At 38.8% G+C, this 25,904-nt stretch overlaps 1 protein-coding gene across 3 annotated transcripts in view; it reads left to right on the plus strand.

Annotated features, from left to right (window-relative positions):
* TENM2 (teneurin transmembrane protein 2) overlaps positions 1-25,904 on the plus strand; it is a 698,113-nt gene that overhangs the window by 239,206 nt on the left and 433,003 nt on the right. The window lies entirely within an intron of this gene.

The following is a 25,904-nucleotide window of genomic DNA, read 5'->3' on the forward strand; positions in this document are numbered from 1 at the left end:
TGCAAATGCATCCTCATTTGAAACACTGCTTTGGCTGTATTATACTTTATTAAAAAGTGGTAAGTACACAGAGATGGAACTGAGCTTCTTTTTCTTCTTTTTTTTTATTTTTAATAATCTGTAGAAGGCATGGATGTGTTTATTAAGAAAAACTGTAATTGTTAAAACATTAATTGAACCATACTTCAGTGTATTTACATTTGATGGTCCATTAGGTTAATAATGACACAAAATGAATGTCATCGTTTGTTTCTTGGGAATTCAGGATAATGCGGGTATATTTTTTTTCTTCATCTGCTGTTCAGACTCCAAGATACACTTTTTAGGGTGGTTAAGCCTTCTGGTACAGGTGAAATAACTCATCGACGTTCCTATCGTTCTTTTTAGAAGAGGAAAAGGAGAGCAACGTGACTTAAAATTTGTTCTTTTTGCCCACAGATGATTGAACTGATCACACTGCTTTAGTGTTGCAGTCAGCTCAGTCGCTGACTATGCACAGATACCTGGCTGGGTTTGTGTTACCAACACCAGCTCGTTGAACCAGCTAAGAAGCTATATGAGGTGGCTAACAAAATCAGGAGCTAAATAGTCATGATTTAAGGCTTCAGGTTTAGTGCTGTGCTGTGCTGAACAGCTGTGTTTTACCTCTTCATGTGCTGTCATTCTGGGGGACTCTGTCTTCAACCAAATATTCTTGCATCTGGATAATATGGGACAGGTTAGCCTTACTGGCTGTGATCCCAAAAAGGTTTTTAAAATTATACTTTATAGCACAGGTTTGCAGGAAATTTTTTTAAACCTTCAGATACATCGTAACACGCGTCCGCTTCTGGCCACAGTACCTTGGTGATCCCATGCTGTGAGAAACTTGTATCTGTATAATTTTTATTAGATAGAATTGAAATATTGGGGATTCAAATAGCATTAGCTCATAGAATTTATATATATGCATTTATTGATGCCTTTTGCCTACGTTTCTATGACTGCATTTCCATTATACGTTTAATAGATTACCCCTAGATGTGGATTGGAAAGAGCTCTGAAGTAAAAGGTTAGCCTTACTTCCAGCAGCTTACAGCATCCCCTAAAGGGAGCCAGCCTTCCCAGGCAAGGTCTGTTGCTACTTCTTCCTTTGGCCCCAAAGTAGCTGCTAATAGGTTGTGGGATTTTTGTTTGTTTAGCTTTTGTAAAAGAGAGAATGAATATTTGCACATTCCTTTATTTCAAGCAGGCAGATAAACACATATCATGGCATTTCTTATCTCCTTTACATACAGCCGTATTGCAGACACTCAGTGTTCCTGGGATGTTCAGGTTTGTGATACTTTTGGAAATAAATCTGGCAGCATTTCTTCGTACATCTTTTCCAGTAACAGCTGCAGCTTCTTTGCCTGTTGTGTTTTCCTTCTGTGATGGGTTGCAGTCAAGTGTAGTTATGGGAGATGGCTGCTTCCTCTTGGAAGTGTCGAAGCCAAGCAAGTTTGGCTAAGTTTTTGCTGTTCATTTTTGCTCTTCGTTTTTCTTCCTTTCTTTCTCATTCTCTCCTCTCATGTCTTTTGGCAGTGTGCTGTGGGAGCAGTAGCTATAGCAAAGTCACTATAGAGGAAAAAGGCAGAAGCTGCCATTACCAAGTATTACGTAGTTAATACCGATGTACTTTTTTTTGACCATGAACGTTCCAGGTGTTAGATCTGTCCTGCAGTTATAGGAGTATTTGTGGGTTTGAATGGAAGCTCAGGGTCTTTAATATTCTCACTTTTCTGTGGGTAGGACTAGATGCCCCATAGTGGATGCAAAACAACAGACCTGTGAGGCTGGTATATCCTGCAGGCTCCGTTCTTCACCGGGTTCCTCATCCCATGGAGAGAGAGGGATGGCGCGTGCCTGTGGCCGTGCTGAAGGGCAGCCGGTGTAGCCCAGTTGCCCGTGGGCTGCTGGTGGGACAGAGTTTTGCTCGCAGCAGAAAGCCGTGCTGGGTGTCTGGGCTCAGCCTGGGCGGTGTGGAAGCAGTGACCTTCAGAAGGGCGCGCGCCCTTGGTGGCTGACATCTAGGGCCGTGTCAAGGTTGAAGGCAGGCACTGCTGCAGATGGTGATTTGCAGTCCCTGCTAGAAAGGCTACTTCACTCAAAATTTAATATCGGATGCTTTTAGCTCTGGAGATGTGCAGTTCAGCCATCTGTGTAAACCAGGATGATGACCTTCACGAAACCCGAAGCCATTAGTTAATTCAAACAAACGTAAATGTTTGACCAGTCATTAATACCACAAAGGTTGAATAGGTGAAAAGAAAGGAAAGGAGATTAGAAGCTTTATGTGTATATAGAAATCACCAAGTTTAGAATCTTAATGGTATTTAAATGGTTCATTTACATCCAGATGGAAAGATACTTCTTCTTTATGCATGATTATAAAGTTATTGCAACATACTGATTTATACCTGCAGGCACAGGTCTCACAGACAGCACCAGGTTCATGGTGTTTTTCATTGCTAGAGGTCTGGATGGTTTAGTTTTGCATTTTTTTCACTGAAAATACAAATAATATGTACAGAAATCTTTATCAGTGACTAGGGTGTCTCTAACGTTGCTGCAGTTTTTAATCCAAGAATTAAGAAATCCAGTTGTGTTCTTTTTTTTACTTACATAGTAAGCTGATTATATATGAAAAAAAAAAAAAAACCCAACCTATTTAAATATACTGTACCAGAAGACATGAAATCAAACTCACCTTCTGGTTCAGATTTAATGGTTTACATCAAGGTAAAATTTTCACAGGACTTAAGTGAGATTTTTACATACCATCAGATGCAGACAGGAATTTCAGACTCCCACTAAAATTGGTCCATTTCCAGAATGAAGACTGCCAAGTCATGTAAGTGCTTCAGAGTATTTTACCCTGTTCCTTCCCATACTTCAATTGTTCATGTGCAGTGACTTGCCTGAATAAATCTATTTGTGTGAATTCTCCTTTTTTCCAGAAAGATCTCTGTCAGAGGGCTATCTCTGGTCCGGTACCATTATTCCAAAGCAACTTCCCTCTTCCCTGCATAGCATAAAGAGGAAATATCTCTCCAGAGCCATGGCTTCAAAGCAGTTTGGACATATAGGAGCTGCCCTCCTTCCCTGTGTAAGCTCTGCCCTTTTTCACGCAGCTCTCCAACAGGGCAAAGCCAACAGTCTCCCTTTTTTCATGGTCACACATGTGCTCAGCTCCCGCTCTGTCACCAGTGCAGGCTGAACTAGACCAGTGGGTCTGAGCTGACCTAATGGCAGCAGGCAGTGGGTGTCAGGGAGCCCTCGCTCCCAGGGAGCCCCTGAAGCATCACAAGCCCCAACTTGCCTCTCGGGGTGGCCGTTCTCTGAGCTGGCGGATCAAATAGGCTGGATTCATCTCACGGTGGAGGAGGAGACGCCGCCTGTAGGTCTTCACAGCAGACCTCATGGGATGGGAGCTCCCAAGGCAGAGGTTTGGAATAACCGGTCTGTAGACTTTGCCATTTTAAGGTGGGCAGATACTGCAGTGATCCATGACTGGGAAAAGGCCGCACAGTTTCGATGACAGTGATGAAGGTATCTGGAAATTTAAAACAGCAGCTGCCTTTTACCTGCATTACTCTTGAAGATTTTGGCGACATAGATGATGTGATTACATAATGACTTGTAGAATTATTTTTTTTTTCTACGGTTCAGCTTAGTGTTAAAAAATTGTCCTTGATGTCCTTTAACTACTGTCTTTTTAATGCCAGTAATTCAATTAATTAAATAAATTATGCCTCCTAAAATAATTTTTTTCATATTAACATTGCTTTGCAACTGAATTTTAATAAATGTTACGTATTTTCTGACTTCACAAAACTAGCAGCCTAATGATAAGGAAATATCTTGAAAAGCCTCACAGTATTTAGGAGTCCTTACATTTTTTAGCAAGCTGTTTTCACTGTAATCGGTAAGTTACATTCTGCCTTTGATTTACTTTCTCTAACTACATTGATTTCTGTAGCCTAATATATATTTAATTCGCAGGGATGTGATTGCAACTAATATTATAGAGCTTTTAAAAAGCAATAAATTCCAGAGCGCGTTTTATAGATTTTTATTATTTTTTCTCCTTCAAATATTTTAACCACTGAGGAAGGTATAATTTATCTTATTGTTGGACTTCCATGTGTTTGTTTCTTATTGTAACTCAAGTTGCATTGAGATTGAGTGGTGTGTTCACATCTTCCAGAATGTGCTCCAGCATAGTTCTCTATTTGTAAACTGTTATCTAATTTATAAACTAGATTGTAAAGCAAAACGTGTTGTCTTCCTTCCCTTTGAAATTCAGGCTGATACACAGTTCCTACAACTCTGCATAACTCAGTTGACTTCCAAAAGTTTGGTATGTACAGCTAATGTGGCCCTTCCTTGTAGGGAAGGAGAGCAAAACTACAGATAGTCAAAAAATAATTTGTCCTTTAGGTTGTTGTTTGGGATGTCACCTACAGGGGGGAGTTTATTCCCAAATCTAAAGAATGGTCAGAGAAAAGTGGAGGGAAATGTTGAACTACGCTATCCAGGACAACTCTAACCGGTGTGGATATCCAAAGCCATGCCCTAAGGGCAGCAGGGAAAAGCAGTGCTTTATAGAAGGGACTTCAGAAGCAGGCACGCCATCTGAGACCGGTTCAGCGTACACTATGGTGTTTCTTCAGGGATGGTCATGGATAAGTGATTAACCTTCTTCTACCCACTCCTGCTCTCAAATGACAAAACCCAGGCAGGTGCACGCAGGGCTGCCATGGATGCCTTCCTGTGCCTCTCTAGCCTATGGTGCTGCCCACAGCTGCCACGTGGAAGGGTGTGGAGAAGACGAGGCCAGCCTGTTCTTCAAGGTGCGCACCTGTGGGACAAGGTGCAAGAGACACAGGCTGCAACACAAGATGTTTCAACTGATATAGGATAAATTTTGTTCAACATGGACAAATCCTGGAATAAGGGCTCAGAGAGGATATGGACTCTCCATCCTTGTAGATATTGAGAACTTGACTGGGCAGGATCCTGAGCAGTCTGGTCTTACTGGATCTGCTTTGAGCTGGGGGTTGGGTTAGATGATCTTCAGAGATCTCATCCAATATAAACTATTTTATAAATCCAGGGTAGCATTTGTACCAGCCGGCCTGTTTTGCTTAGTTTCAGAATGAGGTTTCAATTTCCTTAGTTCTGGCTTGTAATGCTAGTCTTTAGTTTTGACCATTCATACTGCGGTGGATCTAACAAATACTGTGAACTTGGCAGGGTATAATTACAATTTTATAGAATTGTACTGAAATTTTCATTTTGTAATTCACATCTCTTAGCAATAAGATAATGTATGCCTTAGATTGTAGATTCTCGTTGTCTGTGAATTTTTATAGCTGTGTTGATAAATAGTGTTGACATAGGCTGAGTCTTTCCCTCTTAAATCCCTATGAAAGGATAACTGAAAGAAAGTTAAATATCCCTATCTGATAGCAAGAGAGAGTTCCCAATTGGGGGGCTCGAAGGAGCTTTGGAAGGAGGAGGTTTGTGATTTAGCATGACTAACGCTAATTCGGATTTATGGAAAGAGATGAGGAAGTCTACGCTAAGCAGAGTGGCTACACATGGCAAATGTACTAGATCAGTTATTGCCAAGTATGGTAGAGAAACTGAAGAAAAAAGTGGCTTAGAAATGTCTTTTCCCGTCTCTGCTTATCAACATGAAACATCTGCTTCAGCTGCACTGGCTCCCACTGACAGTCAACATCACTGATACGGTGAAATTCCTACTTACATGCAACACAACAAGGCTGCTTTTCCCTGAGCTGCATTGTAATAATTTATTATCATGTGCATGTGATGTAGGGTGTGTTGCAGGTTAAAATGTAAATGGTTCCAGTGCGCTTGGATGAGCATCGCATATGGAAATTAGCGTTGGCACAATTAATTTTTGTTTGTTATAGTCTTAATGTTGCTAAGCTACAGAAGGAAATGGATCACACTGAGGAAATCTACAAGTTGTGACTGTTTGCACAGAATCTTCTTAAATGTTACACTAATCGTGTGCTATAGTTTAGCATTTATTTAGTGTAAATAAAATGAGTACATTTTTTAAAGGCACCATCTTAGCTTTGAAATATTCCTGTCTTTACTTGTTTTGACAATACTTGTACCTATAAATAGCAGAACGGCTACTCTTAGATCAGCTTCTTCATCAAAGGAGCTTCTTGGTCAGACATGTACAGACGTGAATCTGATCAGCTCCTGTACAGCGCGAAAGAACAATACATTTTTGTTTAAGAATTGCAGTTACTTCCATTTATATCTAAATAAAGTAGCTTCGCAGAAAACGCAGCCCAGATCTGTCCCCGCGAATAAATACAAGCTGAAATACCTCGTGTTAATAATATTGCTTTCTAAGTTGAAGTGCTTAAGTTATTCCCCCCATGAATTCCCAGGGCAGCCATGGATTATTAGAGCTTGAAATATAACAGTTAAATGCTTATGGTTTCATAGGCTGATGAGATGGCTAACACTGTTCGGAAGAGGAAAGGTGAAACCCTGACCTCGGGCTGGAATAGAAGCAATCTACAAATTCTTCTCTTGCTTTCTCTCCCCCTGCCCTCAGAGCGAACATCTCCTGATACTTCTGTAAAAAAAAAAAAAAAAAAAAAAAAAAAAAAAAGGGGCTTGCTTTTCCTTGGATTTCTCTTCTTGCATTCACTATAGATTTAGTTTTATTTGCACAATAAAGCAAGTCGATTTGATGTTGAAGACTACAAATATTTTAGGGAGGGAGCGAAGGACAGAACTTTGATGATGCATTTTTACTTAATCCTCCTTGTTTTGAACTGTTTATGAAAACATTATAAAATCTTACTATAGATAGCAGAGTTTGTCATATGATTGTAAAATAAGTATAAATGCCTAACGTTTAAGAGTAGTAGTAAATGCATCAATTGTGTGAAATAGTTGTATTGTTTATACTTCTGAACAAAAGCAAGATTTGAGCCTGAAAGTATAGTGCTTGTTCTGAAAACCTCTCGCCGTTCCCAGGTCAAGATGTACAGTTTTCTTGCACTGCAGAGACCTGTAACTTTGCATTTTTCTGCTGCTTCAGCTCGCTTGGCCATGCCTTACTTTAGAGGACAAGGAGTAGTTTGAACAGTAACAGACTTTTCACCTGTATTTCCTGATTGAGAGTTTCATAATATGACAATTCTAAGCTAATGAGTAAAGTCTAATGAAATAGATACGATTGTGTTAAATTCTACAAAAGTATCGTTATCAGGCTTTAATTTTATATGTTGTGTAGAATATATGGGTTTCATTTCAGGGCATATTAGAGGAGATACTTAGATGGTATCTCCTCCAGACATAATTAGAATTATACTTAATATTAAAATCATGTATTAATTATTTCTAGGCAAGGTACTTCATTCTAAAATGGATGCATTTTTTTTAGCAGTGAAAAGCTATTACTCAGCAAATAAGGACTTGAAGTAAACCAAGTATTTATCATATAGCGAAGTATTACGAATCAATTATTTAAACCGTTGATATATTTTAAATCTATGAATATAATATCTTCACAGATGATTTATTTTACAGATGCTTAGACATGCCATTCGATATCACATGGAAGCTGGACTCGGAAATCAATTTGTGGCTTTTAAATTTTAGATAGTTCTAATTTCCTAGAAGGAATAAGAACCCATATGTGCTAACAAATACATAGGTGAAGAGTTCTTGACCCTAAGGATGCAAAAAATCAGTACATGGTTAGCACATGAGATGACTCAGTCAGAGCCAGTAATGAACCCACTACACACACCGCATGGTTTCAATTACAGCTTTATATGACTAGACGGCATGGTGCCAGAAACAAAAGATTGAAACAATTTAAATGATTCTCTTCTTCATGGTTCAGATACTTGAGCCTCTGGTTTCTGTTCTCTTATTAATGTTCGCTTTTATCTGTGCGGAACTCAGACTTGGGAAATAGAAATTACTTCTTGAATATGTAGAATGTCATCTTGTTAAAGGACGCTATAGTATGATTCGGTAATATATCACTTAGTTAATTATTTGCTGTGCGATAGTTGCCTTCAAGGTTTATGTGCTCAAGGTCAAGAACTATTTCTGGAAATTGTCTAATTTGTCCCAGTCAAAATTAGAGAAGTTTTCCTAATAGACAGTTAGCAAAATAAAGGTCGTAGTCCCCTCTTCATATAATTACTTAGCGGTTAAATCATTTACACCTCCAGCAGTGTCATCTCTTTGCCACCTCCACAACATGAGGGAGGGAGGCAAGCGCTTGTGTCACTTTGTACGATACTGTAGGCTCTGTTCCTCTTGTTGAAGATGCCTCGCTGTCCGGTGCTCCTCTGAGAAATGAAAATCATCGTTGCTGTAGGCTGTGGGGATCCACTGGCCAAGCCTCGTGGCAGGGTTCCTCGCCGCTCGGGCGCCAGGCGCCAGCTGAGGCACTGGGCTGTGGTTTGCCTCGTGCCAGGGCAGCAGGCAGTGGCAGCAAGTGGCTGTACTGCTCCGCTTCAGCCACTGCATGTTACTTTGATGATGAGTTATGAGAAAGTGTGGAATTGTAACATCTTTGTGGGCTCTTTGCCCTGAACGACTAGCTTTTTCAAGCTTATACATCACCTACTTCTGTTGGTGTGAAGGGATACTGAGGTTGCATAGCAACTGATTTTTTGGCATCGCCATACACTTTATGAAAGAGACTGTGTGCGGAGCCATCTGTCCTAGGATGCCCGACAAAGAGGGACATCGTGGCATTCAGGGTATGCAGACGCGTCCTACGGGCCTCTTCTATACGGATTCATCTCTATTACAAAGCCAATGGCTGAGGAATGGAAAGAGAATGAATCACTTTATCAAGCACTATTAAACGTTTTCTAAAGCCTTTGAGCCTTTTAAAGGAAGCAATGCTTTCTAATATCCTCAGATTTTTTTCTTTTTTTTTTCTTTTTTTTTTCTTTTTTTTTTTTTAATACAGGCTGTTTAGGCATAATAGATTTTCATTTGTAAAGCTTATTAAAATGGAAGAATAATACAGTCAGGTTTCCAATTGCAACTCAACTGAATTATTGTTGTAATGATTAGCGAAGCAGGATTTGTAAAGTATTTAGTACTTTTCTTAAAATGAGACCATCTAATGTAATTGAAGGTATGCAGATGTGAGTGGAAGGTGTGCCTTGGTGTGTAGGTTGCTAGATTTTGCTTTACGTAAAGCTTATTTTCTTTGTACAGTTGGAACAAATGAATTAAAAAATACTGAAAAGGTAATTCCCTACTTTCCACCTGTATTAGCATTTTAAAACATTTGCTTTATATGATAAGCTGGTTTGATGCCTATTAAATCTGGTGATACATATTTGGGTTTAAAAAGTGATATTAGATTGTATTTCATCAAATTCGTTTTGTCAGTCATTTCGAGTTACTTCTGTTTAACTGCCACCACTATAAAGGATTGCATCTTAAGGATTTTATAGGAATCGGGCATGTTTTGCAGTACTTCCAAAGCCATTCTCAACATACATTCTATTACCACTGTTGCACTTGTTTGTCTTCTCATCCTGGAAGGTTCGTCTGTCATACGTAACCTATCTAGCATAAGCATTTGACATTTTTGAGCTAGCCTTTTTTGGACAATTTGCATCTTAACCCCATATAAAATTATTCCTCTCTTGCTCCTAGAAAGTCTTTGTTCCTTAAAATACTTCCCCACCCCAGCAGTTAAATATCATAAATGCCTGGATAAATATGGGTTTGGGGATGCAGTGTATTGTAAATGTTAATGCTGCCAAAAATAATCTAGTCTTTTCAATATCTGATTCCCATTTTATTAACCTTGCAGCAATATGCCTTCTTTTTAATATTGCATTTCTTTTTCCTTTTTTCTTGTAAGACCAGACCATAACCTGACATCTAAATTTTTTCAGTCTTCATTTCTTCTGTTCTTCAGTTATCACAATTATCTTTTAGTTGCTTGAATTCAAATCTTGACAATCAGTTCCTTGAGCTTATTCAGCTGTTTCTTAAATTGACATCTATCATTTTTAAGTAATGTAACTTCAATTTTATATGAATTGTTGTGTCTTGTAGTGTGGGATCTGGATGAGAACTGTGTTTCATCTTTGCTAATTTACACTAGATCCAACTGATTTTTTCTTGTTCTGCTATGTTAAACATAAAATAAGTCATTTAACTATGTGGTTCCTTCCTTTCTGGAAAGTAGTTTTGACTTCTGAAAAAGTTTGAGACTGAAAAAACGTAAGGTGAAATGACTGGTGGATCCTTGTGGAATAGGAAGTGCTTTTGGACTTAAGGCTTAAACCTTCATATCAAACTTAGGTCTAAACTTTCTACAAGTAACCTTCCTTTCACAGTATTTGTCACAGGCAGGCAAAAAAGTTCTACATAAAATACGTAATTCTCAGCTTATCTATAACTTTGGGGGGAAAAAAAGACACTTAAAAAAAACTTTATAAAGTAAATCATCGGTTTAATTTTTACTAGAAATATCAAATTAAGATAAAATTGATTCATCTGTACTTCCTAAAACAAAAGAGAAGAAAATAACAGAGAAACAAGTCTCTTTGTTCTGTGTGAAAGAGAATACTTAATCACACATCAGCAGAGAATTAAAAAACATAGCAGTACATTAAAGTATTCTTTTTTTTCTTCACTGAAGAAATTAATTGCCAGCAATGGAAAAAACTACAAAGTGCTGTTTAAAAATAAAAAATACATATCTTAAATTTAATAAACAGGAGCTAGCACAGCTAAAATGAAGCTCCAAGATTCAACTAGCAACTGGCAATTGGGTGTGGGTCTCATCAGCCTGAAATACATATCAAACAACTGTCTTGGAAAACCTGTTTGGAAAGAGTAGTTCTACATCATGATTTTTTGAGAGAGACCCATCGCAGAAAGGATTTGAGCTGCTGCAAATTTACCCCCAAACACAAGAAGTAAACAAGTGCACATTTTCTTAACTTTCTCTTTTTTGTTGCTGTTGTTGCTTGGTGTGGCTTAAATGCTTATTTCTAACGTGGTACCGCTATTTTTAGCAGCATAGTAAGGGGATTTTTGCTCACTGTCATACTACATGGAGTCCATCAGACTGTAATAGATTGGAATAATCAAATCTATCCTAAAATTTTGTGCCAGGTTAGCCTATCTGAGATGGCAGTGTAATTGTCCTGAACCACCTTAATACTTGAAAATAGTAGTATATTAACAGAAAAAAGTATGGTGAAATGGAGCTTTATGTGTTGTTCACAGGCTGGATGACTAATGGGGATTCACCTTTCTGACAATTTTAATCTGTTTCTCTTCACTGAGCAACACCCATCAGCTTTCCAAGGTGGGTTTTGTGGTCTTCTGTCAATATTGTTTATAGCAAATCAAAATTTTATTGTATGGTTTAGTTTCAAGTACTTATTTTAAGCCAGCAAGTGAGATGGTTTTGACTTCCACTACTCAGGGCTGGTAGCAATTGATGAAAAGAGAGATTAGATTACTGCATAATGATGACGTCTTCAAAAGCCCTGGAGTGACTGAGGAAGATAAGTCCCATGGAAAATCAATGAAACTTAGGCTCCAAAGCCAGTTAGGCGAGTAGAAAATGTTGCTCTAATGACCTAAATGGTCGCGCTTTCTCATGGTCTCTCAGTTCGAATATACAAGAGAGAATGGGTCTGTGTAAAAATATCCGGCATCTCTGAACATTTTTAGGCTGAGTGCTAGGTATATATCCGATTACTGTCTCGTGTTCTTGCCTACCTTAAGCAGCAACGGGCTAAAGAATTTTTAATGTAGAAACTGGGGGGGAAACATGCGAAAAACCCAAACCGAAACAAAAAATACCCCTTTAAAGGAAGTAATGGCTATTCAGATCGCAAAGAACAAGTACGTGTTTTAAACCACAGACGTTATTAGCTAGTTGTATTCTTTAAGTTCTTGGCTTTATCATCCCTAAAAGGTTGCTTTTTTGATACTGATGCTCATTTCATATATGCATTTGATGTTTGTTCACCTCATGCAAAAAATGTGATTTTCTCCTACAACTTGCCAGGCATCACAGATTTCCAATTTCTAGGCGGTGGCTTTCAGTTCAATCCCCTTAATTATTTATGTGGTTATTAGGTTGCTATTCTGTGAAACCTTTTGGGAATCCGTTGTTCTCCTTTCTGGCCTCTTACGTATGAAGAATACGTGTTTGCTGCTGTTGGTCCGACGGCACAGCATTCAGGGCATGAGGAGGAGGGAGGGGACGGAGCCAGATTTCAGTCCCGGTAATGTTTTTCAAGGGCAAAATGATGACTCATGCGTACAGTGCTGTACAGCGATACACCACTTGTTACCTTGATACCCATCTCTGTATCATGAGGTGTTCCTTGAGCCATACTCCGGTGTTACAGAAGCTGAACAAATAATGGCTTAAAGATTTATTTTCCGTCCTATGATCAGATGGTCTAGCACAGAAACTGCTACTGGTCTTCCATGTTCTGCCAATTTCTCCCTTTTTCTTGTTTTATAAAGTTCATATATTTTTGTACCACGTTGAGTTTCTGTCATACCCAGTGGCTATTTGAGAGTACGTCAACCGATGACATACCTGACACATGGCTCTGACAAATCTGACACATGCAGGCGGAATTTAGTATCAGAGATGTAGGAGCAAGAGCCATCCTTTTAAAGGTACATAATCTTTTTTTTAGCAGGCCTTGTAGCAATTAGTGTGACTCAATGACAGAGTGACACATCATTCAGCTGAAGCTCTAACTTCAGTCAAACTCTGTTTAAGGCAAAGGACAAAGGACAGACTGGAGAAGCCTCACAGATCTGACCACTGTTCATGTAACACAGATGCCGTCTCTAAGCAAGGCAGATGTGCACACAGTAGCTCCATTTAGCGTGTCTGGAGCACATGACATCAGACTGTGAGAACTGAATTTGTTCGACCCTAATAGAAGACCTTGTTTCTCTTCACAACTACCTAATGGAAGAGCGAGGGGAGCAAGCCTCAGACGTGTACAGCCATAGGACAAGAGGCAAGAGCTGCAATGTTTGATGTGGGAAGTTCCAATTCAATACAAGGAAGACATTTTTACCAGGAGGGTGCTCAAGTACTGGAACAGGTTGCCCAGAGAGGACCCCATCATCCTTCCTTGAAGAAACTGAGAACTCCACTGAATGGTGTCCTGAGCATCCTGCTGTATTTGGACCTGCTTTGAACAGCCGGTTGGACTAGACGACCTCTGGAGCTCTTTTCCAGTCTACAGGTTTTTATGAATCTTTGGTATATCCACGTATTTGAGGAAGGTTAAAGTCTAGATTTACTTATACTTGGCAGTGTGATCTTTTGCTGCTTTGGGTTAGGTTTTTTTTAAGCCTATATTTGAACTCATGCTGTGTGATTTTCTTCCATTACAATACCACAGGAAAGCTCAGTGGGCAGATATAATACAAATTCATTGGTTTCTCAATGGGGTAGAAACAAGGAGATGAGGCCCTTGCTGAGTAACTAGCTCTACTGGAATACCGGAGTTTGCATAAAAAAGAAATGCCCGTATGTGGGATGATAGTAGTCCCCGTTGTGTAGGAGTTAAATAGTATTGATATTAATGAATAATTCTTCTTTTAGCATCACTTTGGTGCTATTACTACGAACACTCACATTACAGACTGGAGAGGGCGACAGAGTTATGGGGAGAGATTTGTCCAAGGCTGCGTGAGGCTGTCGTTGAGTTGGGAAATAAAGCTGCGAATCTTGAATTCCAGCTGAGTGTACTGCCGCTCAGAGCATCCTCTCTGTCCTTGGTTCAGACCAGCTCGGTGGCAGAATGAAACAACTGTATTTTCTGGCAGTGTTTTATGTATTTTTGTGCTGAACGTTCTGAAATGATGCTTCAAACAATAGGGGAAAGTGTGTGCAGCTACACAGATCAAACTAAAGAACTTGATGCATACAAGTAAATCTTATCTTAATTGCAGCTTGCTTGTCAAGGATGGATGCTTGAAATAGAATATTCAATGTCTGTTCAGGCGTCTTCTTTTTTTGCCTAGCTTGGTACATTGACCTTCTTATTCCTTTTGTTATGAATTCAAATTCAACTGGGATATGAATTGTTGTGAATATTGCAACGAATCTCATGATCTAGACAGTAGAAATCATTCTGTGTCATTACCAAGGGATGAAAGCGTCATAATTCTTTGTTTTAATCTGTGTGTGAAGTGAACTTGCTCCCTCAGTATTAGCTATGATACACTTGCTGTTATTGCATTGTTGCCCTTCTATAAAGTTTTATTTGCAGTTGTAATAAGGATACATGTGGTTACAAAAATGGGCACAAAGTGGAAGAAAATTTAAATAATTTTTTTTTTTTTTTTTTTTAGAAGAAATGCTTGAGCCTTTTCTTTCTGGGTTAAAAATTATCTTTATTTTTTGTTTGTGGGGAGAAAATTGTTTTGGGGGCAACTGCAGTCTATTGTTTCAGTAAAAAGGTGACTGGGCAAATACTTCTGGTGAAAGTAGGGATTCCTTTTTTATGAAGAATGTAAAAGCTAACATTTGTTGAAATGTAATGGTTCATTTGAATGACCAATTTTCTTAATAGTGGGTGGTTTTTTTTGCTAAGATCACAAAATGATTAATAGGTTGATCCAGCCTGCATTTATATTACATTCTAAGTCTGCATTATATATTCTCCCGTGTCAAAGAGCTAAAAGTTCAAATTGGACTCATTTTCATTATCAAGTTAGGGGTGGGGAACTGTAAATTATTCACCTCCACTGAGGACACCAGATTTATAAATCTGTTCTAAGGGAAGTGAAAAAAGGTTTCTAATATGTCTTGAAGATACTGATTCATATCATCATTTCAGTATGTGCAGTTTACAGCCAACAGCTGTTTTCAGGATAAGGCTACATATCCTTTGACCATTCATATTCCTTTCACTGGTATCAGCAAGAGACAAATTTCTTGAAAAGCAAATTCTCCTAAAATGTCTATAATTCTGCTTTTACTGGAAATAGGAAAAACTAGTTAAATATAGTAAGAGAACCAGTATGGGTAGTCTGTGTGTGAGCAGGTCCTATGATCCATAACATGATCCTCTGTAATGGCACACCTTACAGTTCACATATGTAATGGTTTTCATGTGCCTTTATGGGGTTTTATGTACGTATAAAAATATGTGCTGTGAAAGTAGTAAGAGGACGAGCCTCATTTTGACAGTTCATAAGTCCTTTTAAGAATACCTGGAAGAGAAGAAATTAATTAAAATCAGAGTTTGTATGTGTTGTCCTTCATTTCCCTTGAAACATTTATCCTATTTTGTCATAATTAAAGCATAAGTTAAATGCTCTGTGTTCTTGAAAATCAAGCAAGCGAAGCACGCAGATCTGGTTTTCACCATGTACATTTTCTGACCAGCTGTCATCGACATGTTTAAACTGCATTTCATGTTGGGTTGAATTGGAGATTTTATTCATACATAGCAGTGAGATCCATTAGGCTGAATTCTGAGCTCAGATTTTTTTAAGACTTTGAATAATTCTGTTGATTTAATGCAGAAAATTCAGAGTAAATTTGACCACATGTGGATATTGTAGAAGTGTCCAAAGCTATGTAGAGAGGATATTTAACAGAATGATTAGCTCTGAAATAAAAACAAAACAAAAAAGACCTTGTTTTTTCTAAGGTAAGGTGAGCTATGAATTTATTCTTACATGCGTGATATTTTAAATACCTGCCTATTCAGCTTTATGAGACTCACTTAACTGTTCTGTTCCAGCTTTGAATATCAATAATGACATGTTTCCTGACATCTGGGTTAAGGTGAAGCTATTGTATCTGTCAGTTAAGCTCTTTTTTGTCAGCCTGCCATGCTGATAATTTTGTGTGTATGGTACAGCCATTAAGGTATTCTCTGTCCTCTGACAGAATGAAAATCTAGGTTTCCCATTCAGTATGAAGGCATTTTTTATCTTCTGCACAAATATGTATGATAGAATGCTTCTGATGTATAAACTGTATCCCAAGACATCCGCTGGAGACAATGCCAATTTGCCTACACATTTGCCTACAAGAAAAGTAGGAAGCATATGCCCTTTCTTACAAGTGATTTATTTTTTTCAAACTTTATTCCTAAGTACAGCAATAACTATTTATTTAGCAGATATTATCGTGAAAAATTCATTAGAGTGACAATGTTCATGAGGAAGGAATGTCATAAGTGCATTGAGAGGTATGTCATAAATAAATAAAATACTTTTATCCTTGTCACTTTATCCTTGTTTTCAATGTATTTCACTTCTTTACAGCTTGAATGTTAAATTAGTGACATTTAAAGGGTGTTCTCCCATAGCTTGTGGCATCTTGTAGGTTATTTGGTTTAAAGTAATTATGCCTCATCACACATTTATGTTCCAGTCAGAGATTCAAACACTATTGAGCTCTACAGTATATGAATGATTGCAAATTTTCAAAAGAGGAGAGTTTTTGAAGGTGTCTGTGTGTTAAGTTAAATTTTTGAATTAATAGGAACATCAAAGATACAGCATCTGGGTCAGAGAAGGACCTCAACAGAACTGCTGTTTGAAGCCTTTCATTCTTGACCTCCAGGACTGTAATAAACTTTTAAATAATTTTCAAGGGCACTTCAGATACTCTGTCAATTAAACTGCCATGCAAGCCCTTTTCCTGTTGGCCTGTAGCCATTATTTAATATAGTCATTAAAATTTAGTTTTAGGAGATATTGTTTGGCACATGAATCGTTTTCATCAAATATCTTTCCCTACCAAAAAAGTGAAAATAAATTGAGGTAGAATATTTATTCAGAAAAAAAAAATTACTGTGCTTGTTTAGGGGAGCATTTTGAAAGAATATACCTCTTGGTCGGTGACACTGTGCTTATGCATTCAGGTGCTTAACCTGCAAAGGCCAGATGCGATGAAAACCTGCAATGAACTTAGGAAGACAGGTAATACCAAACAGAAAAAAAAAATAATAATAAAAAAAAAATCGTGAATTCTTTTGCCATTCTGGAAATCCTTATATAGAGCATGTAATGCTGTAGACAAAGTCTAAGCTAGGCCTGCTGAAGACTTAGTTGTTTTGAGATCTATTTCCACTATTGCAAAAAAGAAGATTGTGATGAAACCAGAATTCTCTCTTCTGAAAGAAAAAATTTTATATGCAGTAGTGAAGGGCAGAAGGCAGCTTTGTCTCACAGGGGGCTGTTGCAAGAAATTATATTGACCGAAGAAGAGGAGAACTTGAGTGCTGTTCCTTGTTCTGTGGCTGTTGTGACCTTGGGGATATTATTTAGTCTTTTTTTTCCCTTGTCTGACCTGTAGGATGGCAGTAATAGTGATATCTGCCAACCACAAGAATGGTTTGAGCTGTAAGACATTTGTGTGTAAATTTGGTCAGTGTCCTTCAATGGAGCGTACTATTTATCTACACAATATAATTATCATTGGGCATAGCTAAAGGCTTCAAACACCATTTGCCATTGAGGGCTGATGTGCCGATGTGCTGGTTCCTCTCATAAGCCTGTAGTAGCTCTCTACGATATTGTAACTAAATCTTCAGTTCACCTTTGTCAGGAGGTAAAATTACTTCATCTTCAGTTCAGACACTGATGACACTATCCAAACAAAGAGGTGGGGACATTTGGTAACATCCCAGTGATGTTACCTGTGCTCCACTTTCAGCAGGAATTGGGTTTTAATGAGGGTCCATGTTGCATGGCCAGATAGCTCCATCCAAACAGAGAGAGAGGTGATTCAGTCATGAAGAGACTGAATAGTGTCATGTGGGACAGCTGAGATACATGGTTCAGCAGTTGTTCCTCTTGTCCTCTGGGGAAAAAACAAACAAATAAAACCCCAACAAACAAATGAACCACACGCACCCTGACAACACTGGCATTGTCTTGCTTTCAAGATTTAGCCTTAATTTCTCACCACAATTCACAGCATGTATGAAGACAGGTCTTACAAGCCTGTGCTCTGCCTTATTATCTCGGTAGAGTTCTTCACTTGAACTTAATGTTTGTGTTTATGAAGGCCACAGTTTCTAAACTCTAAAATCGATGAAGCTGTTCCAATGGTTCTGAAATAGCAACAGCTGATGTCCGGTTCATTTGGGAATGGGAGTTTCACATCCTTTCTGGCTTTGGCAGAGCTTTAGGGAACTCTTGGACCCTGAACCCCATTGCACTGATCTCCTGAGGTAGGCTTCAATGTTAAGGCCCCCTGTTTTATTCCCTGCACCTTACAGTGAAATTTGTTTTGCAGGATAGCAGAGAATATAGTCAAGATACCAAGATTTGTGTCACGTTGTTGTGCAGTGCTTCCCTTAACTCTCCCTCCTGTACACAGAGACTGATACTTGGCTCCTACTTTCTGGAGTAAGTTTAACCTTCAGTCCTTTGCTACACAGAAGAAAATCTGCTTAACACTGGATACTCCAGAGTGCTTTTTTTTTTTTTTTTTCTTTTTTCTTTTCTTTGCTACTCAGTCAGTCAACTGGTTGATTTTCAAAGAAGGAGAGTACGAAGAAGTGTCACTTTGTCCATATTTATGTATTTATTACTACTGGCATTAATATATCGCTTTGTTTAGTCTGGTTCACAATAGTCTGTCTCTCAATGAAGTTATCTTTCCTGAAGCGATTAGGTTCTGCATTCTGCTGCTTATTGCATCTTGAAAAGCACGATATAAATTCAAGTCAGGGACATTGTACTCCAGTTAAGGGACTGTGAGGATCGTAAAGAAAAATGAGAGGTATAGCAAATGTGTTTCCAATCTCTGTAGTACATATAATAGTGGGCTTTATTCTCCCATTGTCAGAGAGGATCTCATTAGAGTTCAGACTTTCCTGTTCCTGAAAAAGTTCTCACGTTGGGTACTTTAAAGGAAAGAGTTCACAGAGTTAAGATTTAAGGGCATAGGCTGCCTTCTAATCCAGGGAACTGTGATCACAATGGACTGAAAAGTTCATAAGCTGTTTTGAAGACAGTAGTAACGTGTACAATTTGCTTTACTCAGAAACTTCTTCACGATGCAAGTGCACCTGCAGAGCTGGAGAAGGAAAGAAATTTTCCATTCTGTTGTCATCTCCTGGCCTCCAAAGGCAGCTGCCTAAAAACAACAGATGTGATCAGTTGTAACCAATATATATATTTTTATTTTTTCTTTTTAATAAGAAACATCTCCAGGACAGGCTGAGGAGCTTAGGAGCACAAAACCCTCAATCTGAGTTAACCCAGTTGCAGGGAATTTTAGCCGCTGGTGCGTGAGGTGGCTGGAGCTGTCTGTTCACAACCGTCAGGACCCATACGCTCTGTGTTGAGCCCTTCTGCAGCGGCTGCAGGGAAGCCACACTCATCTCTACACCTTGGAGAAGGCTTCCATAGCCTTCCGATTGTTTTGCTAGCTTGCACCCATTGCATGGGCCAAAAGTTTTAATAAGGGTGTTATTACATATTTTAGAAAACCAGGAAAAACTAATGGAGACATCTGAAAAATGTGTGTTTGGATCTTTCGTTCTAAGCCTGGCAACTGGAAAAAATAAATTGTCCCTTAGAATCTTCCTCCCAAAATTGTTTCAAAGAGAAACAGATGTTCCCAAACAGCACAGGTTTGAGTCCTTAAAATATTGTGTTGTAACATAAGTCAGTTAATACATAGAGACATAAACAAAACAAAACAAAAAAAAAAAAAAAAAAAAGGAAGTGTTGGTGGGAGTTTCTGGTTCAAGTTCAAGTAGGCTTCTAACTTTGGAAATTGTGTCTTCAATTTTTATCGCTGAGTCTACTGGTTTTTTTGCTTTCTTTTTCTGTTCCCTGTCTCTTCTATTGACCTGCTGAAATGGTTTATTCATAATATTTTTAAAATTTTATTTCTTAGAATATTTTTAATTTATATTCTTGAAAAGGCCAAAGTTTCATTCTTAAAAACCTTATTTTTAATGTTCAGAATTGTTAAAGCTCTCTATCCCAAACCAGACTCACCTTTCCCAGGTTGGTGCAGGTTGGTTTTAGAGGGAAGATGCTTTGTGCTGGTGCCACCGTCCAAGAGACTGGCTTTTCCCAGGATCCGAGAAGCAGCTGGAGCACCGGCATGGCCCACGGCCTCCCAGTGCAGTGCGGGCACTTGGCCCACCCGAGGGCATCTTCATCAGAGCTTCGTGCCCAGGTGATGCCCCAGTTAGAGGTAGAACCAGAAAGAAAGGTGGAGGCTGCTTACCTTTAGGCAAAGGAAGCACATGCTCGGTCTCTCTGCTTCTCCCCTAATACATTAGATCTTTTTTCCTTGGAAATTTCCCACTAGGCTTTTTTGTTTGCTTGTTTTTCTCCACAGTGATATCAGAGGTACCGGGTTCAGGGCCTATGGAGAGATCCACAGAAGGATTGAGACCCCTCTTTTCTCTTTCCTGCTGTGTTCTAAATTTATAGTTTGGAATTGGTTCAGATCATAACGCAGCAAAATATTACCAAGCAAGCTGGGTAGCTGGGGCTTTTCATTTAGTTTGGCTGTTCTTCCAAAAAACCTTTAAAATGTCCTTTTTCTCCCTATCACAAGCAACTTTATCAGTATGGTGTTTATTTTTCTCAACTGAAAATAAAAACAAAACCATACTTCTTTGATCTGCATTTAAAATTGAATATTCTTAAATTGTTCTTTCAGATCTTACACATACCATTATGTGTAATGGTAATTATGCATATTGGCAAACTCATTAAACCTTTCTAACAGATTAGAATTAAGAAAAAGAAAAAAAAAAAAACACCAAAAAACCAAAACCAAAACATTGAAATTGGTCAGATGTGGAGAGGCCCAGCAACTGGAGAAATTAGCTCGAGCCTGACATAGTGAACACTTACCATATGTTTGATTTTAAGGAACATTTTGATAGTTTCCTAAATGTATTTATTTTAATTCACAGATGGGTATCATACATAGCCAGTGTGAGAATAATCTTTGAAAAATCTGTTGCTTTTTAAAATCAGATTTCTGAATTTGACATATACTGACAACACATTAGACAGAATCCTGGAAGCTGTTTCTGGGAGATTAGGTCTTCTTGTTTTAATACGAAGAAAATTTTTTGAATTCCTAATCCAGAGTAATTTTGGGTAACTGTTAAATGCTTCTTAGGCTTATAGTGGGTTATCTGATTATTTACTTAGAGATAGCTGGTCCTCCTAACTGCAGGATGGCTATCTGTGAAGAGATTATTTCATTGATTTCTGAATTTCTAAAGGACAATTTTCACTTTTTTACTCGTGGTTTAATTACCATTTCTTGCCATAACACCTTTAAAACAACAGCAAAATTTGGGGGGGAGCTAATCTTGTTTGTTGTATGGTCATAGCTGCTGAGGTGAGTTGTCCTGAATATGCAAAATAACATGAAATATGGCAAGCTTAACTCATACTAGAAAGCAAGTAGTTGCTTCTGCCTTCTGGGTGGCATGAATGTTGGCAGTGTGAGCTGGAGCAGATTCTATTGTCCATTTCTAATAAACATGTGACAGTCTACTAGGATATGTCGCTTGTTTTCGTCATGAGTGAGACAGATGGTTGTGCAAACTGGGTAGCTCTGCTGGGAGTTCTCCCCATGTAAAATGTACGCATATATATCATTTGCATATAAAGACAGATGATATAAAGATCTTCCTTGCTCCATATTTCCCAATACTGCAAATTAGTCTTGAGTAGATCTATCCTTTTAGCTAAAGAAATGAAGTCTCAGAACATTACCGTAAACATTGTGTTGGTCAGCAAGTGTCAAACTCATTGCTATTGGAAATTACTTCTGTTGGTAATTACTAAATACAGGGAGAAGAGCCTGGAATGAAACCAAGATTGACATTTGGGCTTAATAATATAATGAGGCTTTAATAAGCCAGTAATAGACAGCCTCACAAAATGAAATGAGCAAAGATTACAAACACATAGATCACTTCCTTGGATCTTAAATACAGAAATTGTATTAATCTGTATTGATAAAAATTAATTGCTTATTTTATACGGTCCAGATGTAATTATAGATCAAGATAACATTTCTTAATAAGGCAACATAGCCTTTCAATTTTCAGATCTTATGTACTATGCAACCATGACGTCAGGAGACCTGGAGCACAAGTTCTATTTGCTGCATTATTCTGGCTTTTTCCCTGCCTCTCTCCCCCCTTGTGCGGTGCTGATGCTCTTTCTGCCTTGGCTGCACTTGCTCTGAGTGGTCTCTGGTGTCATTATATTTAGGCCTGAGTTAAAAAGTCTCCCTGTTGGAGGCTGATGTCACAGTGACGTGATGGCTGTATCAGGCCTCCAGAAAGTTTGATTTTCAAGTTTCAGTTTATTAAACTGAGCACAGGAGCAGTCCAACTACTTCACTGCAAAAGCCGTACGAGTAAGCGCAGTTTTGTGGCTGGAAATCAGCTCTGTAGGCACAACTTTACCGCAGCCCCTCCAAAGGCAGCGATACTGCAATTCTCCCACACAATGGATCAGTGTGACAGGGTCTTAAATAAGCAAAAATAAGAAAAATGAGAATGGGAAACTTTTTTTATAATGCACTGGTTCTTCCCTATTAATTTCTGAAGGTCACCCGTCAGGGTTTTTTTAAGGTTATCTTATCATACTGGGTTTAGTGTGAAATATAGGACTACAATGTGAGCTTTAATTAATATTTTTAAATAACGCTTGTTTTTTTCTGGCCAAGAATCAAGTCTTCCAATTCAGGTCATCTGCTCCGTAGGTTTTCGTTTAACTGGGTGGCAACCAATGGGCTTGCAGATCGGCTTATCCTTTAAGTGTAGCTCTTGACAAACGGAAGAGGTCTTTTTAAAACAAAACATGTCCAAAATGTAGGTATTAATTTATACTAAATGGGTCTAAGCAGAACAACAGACAGATGCCCTACACAGGTTACTGAAGATCCTTTTTCCTCTGTGTTGCTCAGCTTCAATTTTCTGTGCAGTCACTGTTACACTTCTTTTCTGATTGCGGTAGTATTTTAAGCTTTCTGCCAAAATAGGTGCTAAAGATCTTTTGTGGAACAGAATGTGAAAGAAAAACAACACTTAGAGGTACACTAAAGAAGAAAAAGATCATAGCCAATACTTTTCCTTTGCTGGTCTTGGAAAAAACCCTTTTTTGTGCATGTTAACCTCAGTACACGGTGTGCAGGATGGATGTGAGTGTTATGGTGAGGTGGTATATTTCATAAGGCTGTGTCTGGAATTTTTGGCAATATGTATTTTACATGTAACACTCTTGATTTAGTGTGTTTCCTACATTTTTAAAAGCTATATCTGAAAAAACAGGTAAGATGTATCCTGTATTAAAAAAATAAATTCCTAGTTAATGTAATTTGGATTACAACACATGGTTCCAAAATTAATGTAAAAAGTGCATATTCATAGTCACGCATTTATTTGACATTCCTATTAGGACATCTTCATTGAGAAACACCGAAGATGTGTAACAAGGAGAAAATAGGGATTTTTAACATGACCGATACTTTTTTAAATTTGTAGAATTAATGTATACTTGGTTTTTTTTAACGTCTTGTCAGACCTCTCTGACTTCATCAAATAAATTGAGAGACATGTCCTGGGAAAACAAGAAGCTTAAGAAAAAAGAAGTGATGTGATACATGAAATGTACTTGTGAGAGAGGAGCAATTATAAATCACTGTTTTCACAGAGCTTTTTGCTTTTTTTTACTTGCCTGAACATACAGCTATTTTTTGTCAATGTTGTAACTAGCAACCTCTAGCATGCTGAAGCTGGCTTGATGGATTGGAGGTAAAAGCAGTGATCAACTAATGGTAAAACGGATGTATTTTAATGATGTTGGGAATATATAAAACTGAATATATTGTTGGCACAGGTCACAAATGCATCTCCTGTTGCTGTTTTCCTTGCTTTATTTTGTTTTTGTGGAAAATTCTGCATTGTTTCTTCTCATTAACATAACTGGAATAAGTTTCATATCACCATTCCCTATTCCCACTTGACTTGACATTTTCGTAGTTCAGATGAGGCTCTAATAACCTTTCTGAGCTCTGCTTGCTCTAATGATGTCCATTCAATAAATGAGATTTGAGCACTGCTGCCATGGTAAATAGTATACTTGTACCTAATTACAAAAAAAAAAAAAAAAAAAAAAAAAAAAGCTGCCATGAGAATGAATATTTAGCATTTTCGGCAAAAATGCAATCAAAATACAATTATTGATAGCAAGTACGGTTGCCTTGGTAGGTTGGTTTTTTTTCTTTGGAACTTGATTGTTTTGCTGCACATCCCTATTTACCCTTTTGTCTTAATGTGGTGGTGGTCCAGTAAATTTGCTAATGTGATAACTCAGTTTCCTGTTGAAATTACCTTTGTCTTCCATAGCATAAGAAAATGGTGTCAGGAGTTTTTTTTGAGGTTTAGCCCGGCATAGTTTATGACTATAACTGCAGAGCATTGCAGAAAGGGTGATGAGACAGGCTAACACGCTGCAAGGTTTGCTTGTAGGGGTCGTGGATATATCAACATTATGGGTGTCACTAGTAAAAAAAGGAAAGGGGAGAGAGAGAGAAACAAAAGAAAAACTTCCCAGTGGCCAGCTGTGCAGAGGAAAGGCAGGGGCGCCCAGACCAGTGCCTTCTCCAGTGCAGCAGGTGGTCCCCCTCCATCGACCTGTCCCACAGGGACTAGCTCGTTCATGTCAGGACCCGCTCAAGCATCCCTGTGCTTGTTCCCACTTCAGATGCCCTCACTAGCTGCCACGCGTGATGTGACCAGGGCGGGTGTCGCACACCCTCTGGCTGTTAAGCTTCACGTGGGCACATTATGGATCCTGCTTCTCGCCTATTTAAATGACCATTAACTACCTTGTTATTCGTTAAGTCTTGTTTTCCCCTAAAAAGAGAAGCTACAAAACAAGGCACAGGAAAAAGGGGAGGAAAGAAGTAGTGATTTTCATGCCATGAGGAATGCAGCATAACAGCAATACCAGGCTTTGCAGCTGCAAAGCCATGAGAATAAGAGGACAGGAATGTCAGCCCGGGAGCAGGGGGAGACCTCTGCCCTGCAGCCAAGGATGAAGTCGCAGGACACCTCCAGACCAGCAGAAGGACAGCCCGTAGCATTGCAAAGGGTAAGCCCCATCGGGCCCGCTGGAAGAAGAGACCAAAAATTAGACTAGCCATGACAGGCAAGATACTCTAAAGGAAAATATAGTACTCCTGCACAATTATTTTTACTCTTTTTCAGTAATTTATAGTTTTTTTTCAATCCTTTGCCATGCTTTACTAAATGATGGCTTGAGGAAAGGCAACAAAAGATATTTTTACTGTACAACTAAATGCAGGGAGAACCTAAATGGCAAAGAATACTCCTGGAGAGAAAATGAGAGACTAGATGCTCCATCTGTGAGGATTTTCTTGTTTGCCACAGCAATCGCTCAGGCCTTTTTATTTCTGCTGTTCTGTGTTTGTAAACTGGGAACTTTTTGCAAATCATTCAGTTGAAGCAAAGAACCCTTTAGCCAGTGTTTGTTTCCAAACAGCGGGAGCTGGTGGTAAGCATGTTGGTAACCTTTACGGGATCCTGGGGAAGCACAAACGGAGCGTTCACTGCGTGGCAAAGACACTGTGTAAGATACCCGGGGTATGGAGAGAAAGTGCGAAAGCATGCACTCCAGGCGTCTGAGCTGCAGGACACCCATGGTGCCGCTATTCCCTGCTCCCTGTGTTACTGTCGTAATGAGAGCTAAACGCAGGGAGGCTCTTACTTGGAGTGAGCGGCAGATTCAGCTCTGATGCACGAGGTGCCCCCTTGCCCCCATGGCCCCATTTGCCC

The sequence above is a fragment of the Falco rusticolus genome, chromosome 8 (assembly GCF_015220075.1).
Source record: "Falco rusticolus isolate bFalRus1 chromosome 8, bFalRus1.pri, whole genome shotgun sequence".
Classification (NCBI taxonomy): domain Eukaryota; kingdom Metazoa; phylum Chordata; class Aves; order Falconiformes; family Falconidae; genus Falco; species Falco rusticolus.